General features: G+C 44.4%; 1 pseudogene; it reads right to left on the bottom strand.

Moving 5' to 3' along the window:
• Positions 1-10078: 10078 nt before the first annotated feature.
• The window catches only part of LOC147107701 (NXPE family member 3-like), a 57717-nt pseudogene continuing 55650 nt past the window's right edge, over positions 10079-12145 (bottom strand).

A 12145-nucleotide genomic window follows, 5' to 3' on the forward strand; every position in this document is an offset into this window, starting at 1 on the left:
TGGGGAAGCCCGCTATTCTTCCAAATCCGATTACACGCTCTTGCTGCTTGGCCAGGGTCATGGGGAAGGAGATGTACTGACGTCTCCTTCTGAAAAGGGCATTGTTCACCTGGCGGATGCAGCAATGTACCACGAACTGGGAGATGTTGGCAATGTCCCCAGTAGCGGATTGGAAGGAGCCAGTGGCATCGAAGTTGAGAGCCACCGTCACCTTCACTGCCACTGACAGGGACGTCCTGCTCCTCAGCTGTGGCTGCAGATCTCTGCGAAGCAGGTGGCAGATCTCAGTGACCACCTCCCTTCTGAATCGCATCCTCCGAACACACTGCTCCTCAGACATGTTCAGATATGAGAACTGCTGGCGGTATACCCTGGGTGGGTAAGGCCTCCTGTGCCGACGCCTGTTGGCCAATCTCCGTCTGGCCATGACTGGCACTCTCTCACGGCGTCTCTGATCCCTTTGAATGCAATGCAGAAAGCCAACGTTTCCACCCATTGCAGCCCCCATTATATGTGGCGACTCAAGGCTATGGCACTGAAAGTGAAATCCAAGTGCAAAGCTCTGGCCTGAAGCCACAAGTACCTGTGCAAGCGCTGAGTCAAAGCAGAAAGCGCTCTGCCGTTGTCTCTCTCCAAATATCCGTCTCTCACACAGAGGGATTGGCACAAAATGGCTGCCACTTATACTGCAGGAGGAGTCCCCTTTAAATAGCGCCCCCCGCGCCCCGCAGCGACCGGGAACCGTTCCCCTCTACCAGTCGCTGGGGGCGCCAGGCGCAAAGAAGGGCGGTGCCACTGAATTTCCGGTTCGGGGCGCACAAAGGGCGTTGCACGATGAAATTATGTCAGGATCTGCACGCGCAGCTGAGCGCGCGCAAAGGCTTTGCGTCACCGCTAAATCTTTACTGAAGTTGGGGAGAGGCGCAGATCGCGCTGCGCCCGGCCGCTAGCCGCCTAGCGCCCCACATCTCCTCCTCCTAAGGTGCTAGCGGCTGGCACAAACAACTGAATTTCTAGGCCAAATCTCTTATGTTCATTAATAAATAGACATTCTTATTATGAACACAGCTAGCTTTTGCTAGACACTTTTATTGAGCACATGTGGACTCGGTACAGTATCTGTAGAGGCTTCCATCTTGACTGCCGCCTTGTGGGTAGCCTAGTGCCTCATGGGTAATGTAGTCTTAATATACATACAGCTGGGTAGTGTAGTCTTATACGTACAGCTATATACAGCTCTACGGCTCCACCTAGTGTCCACTATAGAATGACATGTTATTGATCATTACAAAATCATTAAATTGTTTGCAGTTTGTTCTGTTCTGAGAAAGACTGCGGACCTGAGCGGGACCTGAGCTGGGAGCGAAAGAGAGATAAAGGGCTCGATTTTCCAAGCCCTTTGGAGGCGGGAGTGGTGGGAAAATTGCAGAATCGGGAGGCAGGAACCCATCCTGCCCACAACCTGCCTCCATGCCAATGTCCCAGGAGGCGGCGACCTGACCTGTACTGGGAGCTGCCTCCCCAAGGCGGGAAGGGGATTAGTGCCAATTAACTGCCTGTTAACAGGTAGTTAACAGGCAGTTTTTTGCCTAATCCCTATTTTTAGCCCTGAAGTGTGGGCTTCCCGACAGCTCCGAACCACGCCAATTTAGCGAGGCAGACCGTGGGTTTGCAGGTGTTGGAGGGGTCGAGATGTCCGTTGTGCAGGTGAGTGATGGGTGCATGTGTGCAGGGGTAAGTGTGTGAGGTGAGTGTAAAGTGTTTTAATAAGCTTTACTTACCTTTATTTCTCCTGCAGGCTTCCTTCCTTCAGTTCTCGGGAGTCCCTCAGCTCACCGGCACAGAAAGCAGAATGGCCGCTGAACTGTCAAAAGCTGCAGCCTCTGCTTTCTGGTCTGGAGATCTCTCTAACTGAGTCTGAGTAGAAGGACTCCAGTTAGAAGACAGATTGTCCGTGTTTCACAGCTTCACAGAGCTGTGAAACGCTGATTTTTCATCTGTCAAAAGCTCTTGACAGATGAACTGTCAATCGCTGACGTCACCAGTAACCAGGTGTCTCTTAATTGGCCTGCTGAGCCCGCTGGGCGGACTTAACAAGGTCAATCAAGGGAAAATAGTGTGGGTTGCCCACAAGTCGATGGAGGCAGGACTACAACCCACAAAGTGGGAGTCCCACCTCCAAAAGCTCCCCATTGACAAAATCCAGCCCACAGAGCGCGGCAGAGGAGACCTGAGAGCAGAGGCTGTGGGCCTGAGTAGGACCCGAGCTGGAAGTGAGAGAGAGATAAAGAGTGCGGCAGGGGAGACCCGAGAGCAGAGGCTGTGGACCTGAGCGGGACCCGAGCTGGGAGAGAGAGAGAGATAAAGAGTGCGGCAGGGGAGACCCGAGAGCAGAGGCTGTGGACCTGAGCGGGACCCGAGCTGGGAGAGAGAGAGAGATAAAGAGTGCGGCAGGGGAGACCCGAGAGCAGAGGCTGTGGACCTGAGCGGGACCCGAGCTGGGAGAGAGAGATACAACGGACCAGTGAGTGCAATGAAGTAAAAAATAATCGAAGTGTGATATCACCAGAAAGCAGGTAAGTGATTGGTTGGTGAGTATTTCTCTATTTCTCGCTTTTTCCAAACTTGAGCATCTAAATTTAAGTGCCTTGGTGTAGATTAAAAGATATACGTGTTCCACATTTTAAAACTAATGAATTAATTAATTGAGATGGGAGACCAGGCAATGTGTTGTTGTTATTGCATGTGGGAGCAGGTGGACACCATTGAGGTCCACGGCAACCACATCTGCATTACCTGGACACTAAGTTCCAGGAGGCAGTCACACCCACTAGAGTGTGTGACTACAAGCGAGGCAGGTATTGTGATCCAGGAGGTAGTGCTGGAGGAGCCTCAGCCCTTGGCCTTGTCCAACAGGTACGAGATTCTTGCTCCCCATGTGGATGAGGGCAGGGACTGCAGGGAGGATGAGCAATCTGACCACAGCACTGTGGTACAGAGAGCCATTCAAGTGGGGGGAGTAAAAAGAAATGTTGTAGTGATAGGGGACAGTAGAGTTAGGGGGATAGATACTGTTCTCTGCAGCCGAGAGGATGAGTCCCAAAGGCTGTGTTGCCTGCCAGGGTTAAGGACATCTCCTCTGGGCTGGAGATGAACTTGGAGTGGGAGGGGGAGCATTCAGTTGTCATGGTCCACTTAGGTAGTAATGACATAGGTAGGACAAAGAAAGAGGTTCTGCTGAGAGAGTATGAGCAGTTTGGGGCTAAATTAAAAAGCAGAACCACAAAGGTAATAATCCCTGGATTACTACCTGAGCCATGAACGAATTTGCATAAGGTAAATAAGATCACAGAAATGAACGAGTGGCTCAAAGACTGGTGTGGGAGAAATGGGTTTTGATTTATGGGGCACTGGCACCAGTACTGGGATAAGAGGGAGCTGTTCCGTTTGGATGGGCTTCACTTGAACCATGCTGGGGCTAGAGTCCTGGCGAATCAAATAACTGGGGCTGTAGAGAGGGCTTTAAACTAAATAGTGGGGGGGAGGATCCAGGTGAGCGGGAATTCAAAAAGTCAATGAGAAATGAGAAAGCAATAGAGCAGGATAGAGATGGGGGAAATAATAACCAGAGTGTGACAGGAAGGGACAGAAGGTTTAAAAATAAGAATGGGGCCAAAACAAGGAGAAATGGTAAAAAGACAAAGTTAAAAGCTTTATATCTGAATGCACGCAGCATTCGTAACAAGATAGATGAGTTGACGTCACAAATAGATACAAATGGGTCTGATCTGATCGCCATTACAGAGACGTGGTTGCAAGGTGACCAGGGCTGGGAACTGAATATTCCAGGGTATTTGACAATTCGGAAGGATAGATAGAAAGGAAAGGGAGGTGGGGTGGCTTTGTTGGTAAAGGATGGGATCAGTGCAGTGGTGAGAAGTGATATTGGCTCAGAAGATCAAGATGTAGAATCGGTTTGGGTGAAGATAAAAAAATAATAAGGGGAAAAAGTCTCTGGTGGGCGTAGTCTACAGGCGCCCGAACAATAGCAATACTGTTGGATAGAGTATAAGTCAACAAATAATGCAGGCCTGTAAAAAAGGTATCGTAAAAATCATGGGTGATTTTAATCTCCATATTGATGGACAAATCAAAGTGGTAGCCTTGAGGAGGAGTTCATAGAGTGTATCCGGGATGGTTTCCTAAAACAGTATGTAATCGAACCAACCAGGGAGCAGGCTATCTTGGATCTGGTACTATGTAATGAGACAGAATTAATAAATGATCTCATAGTAAATGATCCTCTAGGAAAGAGTGATCATAGCATGGTTGAATTTTAAATTCAGTTGGAGGGTGAGAAAATTGTATCTCAAACTAGTGTCCTGATCTTAAACAAAGGCAATTAGAGTGGCATGAGTGCAGAACTGGCTAAAGTGGACTGGAAAAATAAATTAAATGGTAAGACAATTGAAATGCAGTGGTGGACATTTAAGGAGACATTTCATAACTCTCAACAAAAATATATTCCAGTGAGAAAGAAAGATTTTAAGAGCAGGGAGCACCATCTGTGGCTAACTAAGGAAGTAAAGGATGGTTACAAATTGAAGACGAAGGCATAAAATGTTGCCAAGATTGGTGGGAGGCCAGAGGATTGGGAAATTTTTAAAAACCAGCAAAGGATGATTAAAAAATAATAGAGAGAAGATGAATTATGAGAGTAAACTTGCAAGAAATATTCAAACAGAAAGTAAGAGCTTCTACAGGTATATAAAAAGGAAGGGAGTAGCTAAAGTAAACGTTGGTCCCTTAGAGGATGAGACTGGGGAATTAATAATGGGGAACGGGGAAATGGCAGAGACTCTAAACAAATATTTTGTATCTGTCTTCACTGTAGAAGACACTAACAACATTCCAATAATGGAAAATCATGGGGACACAGGGAGGGGGGAACTAAAAACAATCACTATCACTAAGGAAAAAGTACTTGGTAAAATAATGGGACTAAAAGACGACAAGTCCCCTGGACCAGATGGCCCAGGGTCGTAAAAGAAGTGGCTGCAGAGATAGTGGATATATTGGTTGCAATATACCAAAATTCCCTGGACTCTGGAGAGGTCCCAGCGGATTGGAAAACCGCAAATGTAACACCCCTATTTAAGAAAGGAGGGAGATAGGAAGCAGGAAACTATAGACCAGTTAGCCTAACATCTGTCGTTGGGGAAATGCTGGAGTCCTTCATTGAGGAAGCAGTATCAGGGCATTTGGAAAATCATAATGCAGTCAGGCAGCATCAGCATGGTTTTATGAAAGGGAAATCATGTTTAACAAATTTGCTGGAGTTCTTTAAGGATGTAACGAGCAGGGTGGACAAAGGTGAGCCAGTGGATGTGGTGTATTTGGATTTCCAGAAGGCATTCGATAAGGTGCCACATAAAAGGTTACTGCACACGCTCACGGAGTTTCAGGGTAATATATTAGCATGGATAGAGAATTGGCTAACTAACAGATAGCAGAGAGTCGGGATAAATGGGTAATTTTCCGGTTGGCAAACGGTAACTAGTAGGGTGCCACAGGGATCAGTGCTGGGGCCTCAACTATTTACAATCTACATTAATGACTTGGATGAACGGACCACGTGTAATGTAGCCAAGTTTGCGGATGATAAAAAGATGGGTGGGAAAGCAAGTTGTGCAGAGGACTCAAAGAACCTGCAAAGGGATATAGACAGGCTAAGTGAGTGGGCAAACATTTGCAGATGGAGTATAATGTGGGAAAGTGCAAGGTTATCCACTTTGGCAGGAAAAATAAAAAAACAAATTATTATTTAAATGGCGAGATTACAAAATGCTACAGTTCAGAGGGACCTGGGGGTCCTTGTGCATGAAACACAAAAAGTTAGCATGCAGATACAGCAAATAATCAAAAAGGCAATTGGAATGTTGTTCTTTCTTGCAAGGGGGTTGGAGTATAAAAGCGGGGAAGTCCTGCTACAAATGTACAGGGTATTGGTGAGAGTACTGCATACAGTTTTGGTCTCCTTATTTAAGGAAGGATATACTTTCATTAGAGGCAGTTCAGAGACTATTCACTAGGTTAATTCCAGAGATGAGGGGGTTGACTTATGAAGAAAGGTTGAGCAGGCTGGGCCTATACTCATTGGAATTTAGACGAATGAGAGGTGATCTTATTGAAACATATAAGATACTGAGGAGGCTCGACAAGGTAGATGCAGAGAGGATGTTTCCCCTCGTGGGGAAATCTAGAACTCAGGGACATCATTTCAGAATAAAGGGTCGTCCTTTTAGAACTGAGATGAGGAGGAATTTCTTCTCTCAGAGGGTCGTAAATCTGTGGAATTCTCTGCCTCAGAGAGCCGTGGAGGCTGGGTCATTAAATACATTGAAGGTGGAGATAGACAGATTTTTGCAAGATAAGGGAGTGAAGGGTTATGGGGAGCGGGCAGGGAAGTGGCTTTGAGTGCAGCTCCAACAACACTCAAGAAGCTCGACCCCATCCAGGACAAAGCAGTCTACTTGATTGGCACCCCATCCACCACCTTAAACATTCACTCCCTCCACCACCAGCGCACCGTGACTGCAATATGTACCATCTACAAGATGCACTGCAGCAACTCACCAAGGCTTCTTTGACAGCACCTCCCAAACCCGCGACCTCTACCACCTAGAAGGACAGGGGCAACAAGCGTATGGGAACACCACCTCCAATTCCCCTCTAAGTCACTCACCATCCTCACTTGGAAATATATTGCCATTCCTTCATCGTCACTGGGTCAAAGTCCTGGAACTCTCTACATAAGCAGCACTGTGGGTGTACCTTCACCACACGGACTGCAGCGCTGTGGGTGTACCTTCACCACATGGACTGCAGCGCTGTGGGTGTACCTTCACCACACGGACTGCAGCGGTTCAAGAAGGCAGCTCACCACCACTTTCTCAATGGCAATTACGGAAGAGCAATAAATGCTGGCCTTGGCAGCGATGCCCACATCCCATGAATGAACAAAAAAAAACTTCCACTCCTCAGCTCCTCCCCATATCCTTGCCATTTTTTTCTTCAAGTATTTATCGAATTCCCTTTTAAAAGCGGCTATTGAATCTGTTTCCGCCATCCTATCAGGCAGTGCATTCCAAATGCTAACCACTCATTGCATAAAAAAGTTTTTCTTCATGTTGCCACTGGTCCTTTTGCCAATCACCTTAAATCTGTGCCCTCTAGTTATCGACCCTTCAGCCACTGGAAACAGTTTCTCTTTATTTATCGATCTAAACCCTTCCTCATTTTATACACCTCTATCAAATCTCCTCTACTCTAAGGAGAACAATCCCAGATTCTCCAGTCTATCCACGTAACTGTAATCCCTCGTCCCTGGAACACTTTGAGTAAATCTCTTCTGTACCCTCATCACAGCTCATTATTTTCCAATTGAGGTACAGTATTAGCACACATGGTGGCTCGTCACTGTAGCTTCAATAGTGTGGGGGAATATTTAGAAATATTTCTCCTTTTTATTTAAACTATCAAATTTATGGAACTTGGTTCACAGAGAGTGAAAGGAAGATGTTATGGAGAGAGGGAGAAAGCTAGCTTTAGTCTGTATTTCACAGAATCATAGAATCATTTTCTGAAGTTTTATTAACTTATTTTATAACAAGCATTCACTCAAATAGCAAGAGGATTGTAGAAATGTGATCTACAACTTGAAGGGGTCTAGAATGTAATAAAATAGTTTAGTTTGTTGCGAAGTTGGGAGTGAAAGCCTGATTTACATAACCAGTGAATATTTTGATTTGCTAATAACTCCAGCCGGCATTACATTCAATATGTGCTTCACTGTGGGTGTACATATACAGAGTGCTCTACAGTCCTTTTTTCCCAATGTTTTGCACAAGATGCCACAAAGCATGAACAGAATCACAAGTAACATAATTAAAAAAAGGGAACCAAATTGTTAAATATTTACCCGAAGAAATCTAAGAGAATTTAGTGAAATGAGATATTTATCACGGCAGATTGGAAAGGCAAATCAATCTGTCAGTGGAGTGATGGGAGGCTGTGATATGCTGCGATATGCTGCATAATGAAGAAGGTCAATGACCCAATGCTTGAGTCCTGGGGAACTTCAACAGGGAGTCCCCAAATGCAATTTAGTGGATTGGGCCCAAGAGTGATATGGACTTGACCTCCTCCAAAATCATAGCCCAATAAACTCAAAATTGAGAACAGGTTCAAAGAATGTGCAAGTGCCTGTCGTCTCCTCCACACCACCTCCAAATCAATTAACATCCCAGGTTGCCAGCAATGGAGTTGTAGTGACATGCAGTAAATTCTGCCCATACCTGCCAATCTGTTCACTTTTCATGCTCAGAAGAGTTGAGCCGCAGTGGATTATAGGACAACTTCCCCAGTTTTCCTGCCAAAGTGCCACAAGGGGCTGAAAATCATCATCCCAGTCTATTTATTTAAAGATGCAGTCTTTTTTAAAAATAATTTTATTTTTTATTATTTTAGAACAGTGGAACACATTTGCACACCATGAATACACATTTCTCTTATATAACATATAATAAAATCCACCATCCCTTCAATAGCCCTGTTATTATAACCCAAAAGAATTAACCCATAAAAAGGTCACGGATTTAAAGTTTTCATTTAAAAAATGGATAGAATCGTAGAATTCCATGCAGTAGAAAGGGAACTTCACGCCAGCCACTGTAAATCCATCACCCTGACCACAGGCTACGGCTCGTGTTCTAGGAACTGCTAGGAACTGGACCTGGATTGGTCAGTAGGAACACTATCTCCAAAATAACAAACAACCAAGGTTACCTCAGTAGTCAAATCTCTTTGTTGTGAGGGCAGGTGGACAATAAGAGACTTGGGCATCATTTCACCACAGGTTGAAGGCTTTATGTTGGTTCAGCCATGTTGGTTGCCTATATTATAGTCGTAATTTTGAAAATCAGAAATAAAAATATTTCTTAAAACTGACAAAGCTTCATTTCTCTTCACAAAAGCAAAATACTGCGGATGCTGGAAATCTGAAATAAAACAGAAATTGCTGGAAATACTCAGCAGGTCAGGCAGCCTTTGTGGGGAGAGAAACAGAGTTAGCTTTTCAGGTCGATGACGAAACTCTGTTTCTCTCTCCACAGATGCTGCCTGACCTGCTGAGCATTTCCAGCATTTTCTGTTTTTACTTCATTTCTCTTCCCACCTAAAGTATATAAAGAAAAATGGGGGGAAAATTGGGTACCTTAGCGCCTCACATTACCACCAGCAGTATTCCCAATGGATGTCCTCCTTTTTTGCTTTCCATTTATCAATATTGTTTCTTTAACTCTTTATGTTGTTGCAAACTCTCTGCTAATATATTCACTGTCTTGCCTTGTTTTTGTGTCTATTGGTGGGAAGAGAAATCAAGCAGCAAATGTTCCCATTCTCTTTACCCACAGACTTTATCTTCTCCCTCACCCATCTTTTCATTCTTTGCAGGTTTCTTTCAATATTCCAAGATCAGGGTGTAACATGAAAGCCAAAGTTACCTCACTTCTCCGGTTCCTTCTCCACAGCACTTCCCCAGTCCTCTGTCTCTCACAACCTTTAGCCTTAGGTTTGTATTCTATTGCACCCTTGTCCCTCGGTGCGTTCCTTCCTCACTCTCCGTATCCTGAGCTTTCAATTAGCTTTTGTCATTGACCTGAGGCAAAGTTCCATTAATAATAAGGGAGGTGGAGTTTGCCACACTCCCAGCACCACAAAACAGTGTTCTACTCTACCTTGCTTTGGGAAAATCCCCTCTGCAATACAGTAAATAACCTTGTACAGCAGTTCCTTTAAAAAGACAAACTCCATCACCCTTGCTCCAGTCATAATGAATCATTTGTACACAACAAAAAGCAGAAACCTCTTTTGGTTACACTCACAATGAATACTCCCACACTTGAATAATTCAAAATTATCAGTTGTTTTATGAAGACAATTAGTATCTATGTTTTAAAAAATAATTAAATCTAGGCAGTTACACAAGCCTAAGAGTTCTGATGGCATTGGTTAGATTTTGAATCACATGATAACCAAAACCTGGTTGGAACAGATCTAATACAGTATTTATCTCTTTTCAGAAGGGCACACATATGAAAGAAACACATCTATTTCATTCTTTATAATGACTCGCTGAGGGTGTAAGTCATGTGGCAGGTAATGTGCTATCGTCATTTCCCAAGCATCCACAAATGCCACGTTGATGCCCTCAAACATCTTTCTCAGCAGTAAATCAACCTGATAGGAGTACCAGTCACTGTTGTAGAGACTGACCTCCCGTGGAAGGGCCTGGATATTGGCAGTCTTTATTACAACCAATGTATCTGGACTCCTATCCAGCAATTGCAAAATTGACCTCCGGATATTCTGTAGTCTTCGGATGTATGGTTCTACTGGAATAGTGTTGAAATGGGACCATATGGTGAAGGCTATAACTATGTTTTTTCCTCCTTTAATTTCATCCAATTTATTTGCAATGTACTGAATATCCACACTCGAAATTGTGCTGAATCGGAGTGGTTGGCCATGAAGATGAAATTCCAGCACGATGTTGTTTGCCAAGTCCACAGCAAGGTGAGGGCCGATATCTTGAGGATTGCCAAGGTCAATCTTTTTAAGACCTAAAGCAGAAATTATAACGTTATATAACAGGCTTCACCATAATTTTGCTGATGTTAACAGGTATGAGGCTGGGCGGAGCACATCCTTTCAAACAGCATCACTGCAAAACATACAGTCAAAAAAAAAGAAACTTGTGGCCTGTGATTGGGATGGAGGTTGGAGCCAGGGACTGGAACCTGGGACTGTGGCTGAGAAGTCTCAGAAATACGGAGCAGTAAAGCAGTAAAGTGTGTTACCATTAATGAATCAGATGTTTGGAAAAAACAGAATTTTTAAAATTTGAATGGCTAGATGGGATTTCAACTAAGTCTCCAACTTTCACGTATTCAATCATTTTTGCCTCAAACACTAGAATTGTTTGTAACTTCTCCCCAATGGTTCAGTGAGAAACAGCACCACCTAGTGGAGTACTGAGTCATTCCCATCAGGAAGTTTTCCAGGTGCGAGCTGTTGTTGAATTAGTTGATCTGAGCTGGAAAGAGAGAATGGGGCACTACAATTAGACACCATGCCTTGGGCTACAGAGAGGAAGAAGAAAATGAAACAAACATGTTCAATTGCTATTCAATAATCCCCCCACTGGAAAGTTCATGCGCACTGGATGTTGTACGAGGATAGTAAAGGGTTTGGTTGTGATACCAATCACAGTTGATTAGCTGGTCAACATTCACCATCTCAGCTAACACGGGAAGAATGATTCTTGGGCTATTTATTGAAGTGCTACCAATGACTTTGGAATCAAACCCAAACATGAGAGGGAAGATGATTAGGTGAGGGAGGCAAGGGATAAACTAAAACACATGAACACACATATCATGGCATACCTCACAAAAGGTGGACTTAAGTTTCCAGAAAATATTTACACCAGTGGATATCTGATATTGGTCATAGTGAGTTGAAGGATATGTGGATTTATAATGGGTTTTTATGCCATGTAACACGCAATGTATTACCATGGTCGCCCATTCATGGAGACTGAATAAGTCAAATTGTGTTTTTATTACATAGTACAATTTTAAAGGGCATGCAAGACAGAGAGACCCGGGGGTGCTTGTGTACAAATCTTTGACGGTGGCAGGACAGGTTAACAAAGCAGTTAATAAAGCATATGGGATTCTGGGGTTTATAAATAGAGGCATAGAGCTGGATTTTCATTGAGGAGTCGGGTTGGAGGCGGGACTACAACTTTTGGGGTTGTAGTCCCACCTCCATCGAGTTCTAGCCAACCCACGCGATTTAGACTTGATTGATCTTGTTGAGCCCGCCCAGCGGGCTCAGCAGGCCATTTAAGGGCCACCTGGCAACAGGTGACGTCACAGATTGAAATTTAATCTGTCAAGACCTTTTGACAGATGAAATATCAGTGTTTGACAGCTGTTTGAAGCTGTCAAACACTGACAATCTGTACTTCGGGTTAATTCCTTCCTCTCAGGATGAATTAGAGATCTCCCCGGAACAGAAA

Source organism: Somniosus microcephalus, chromosome 14 (genome assembly GCF_052327205.1).
Source record: "Somniosus microcephalus isolate GS21.2 chromosome 14, FLI_Smic_1.0, whole genome shotgun sequence".
In the NCBI taxonomy this organism is placed as follows: domain Eukaryota; kingdom Metazoa; phylum Chordata; class Chondrichthyes; order Squaliformes; family Somniosidae; genus Somniosus; species Somniosus microcephalus.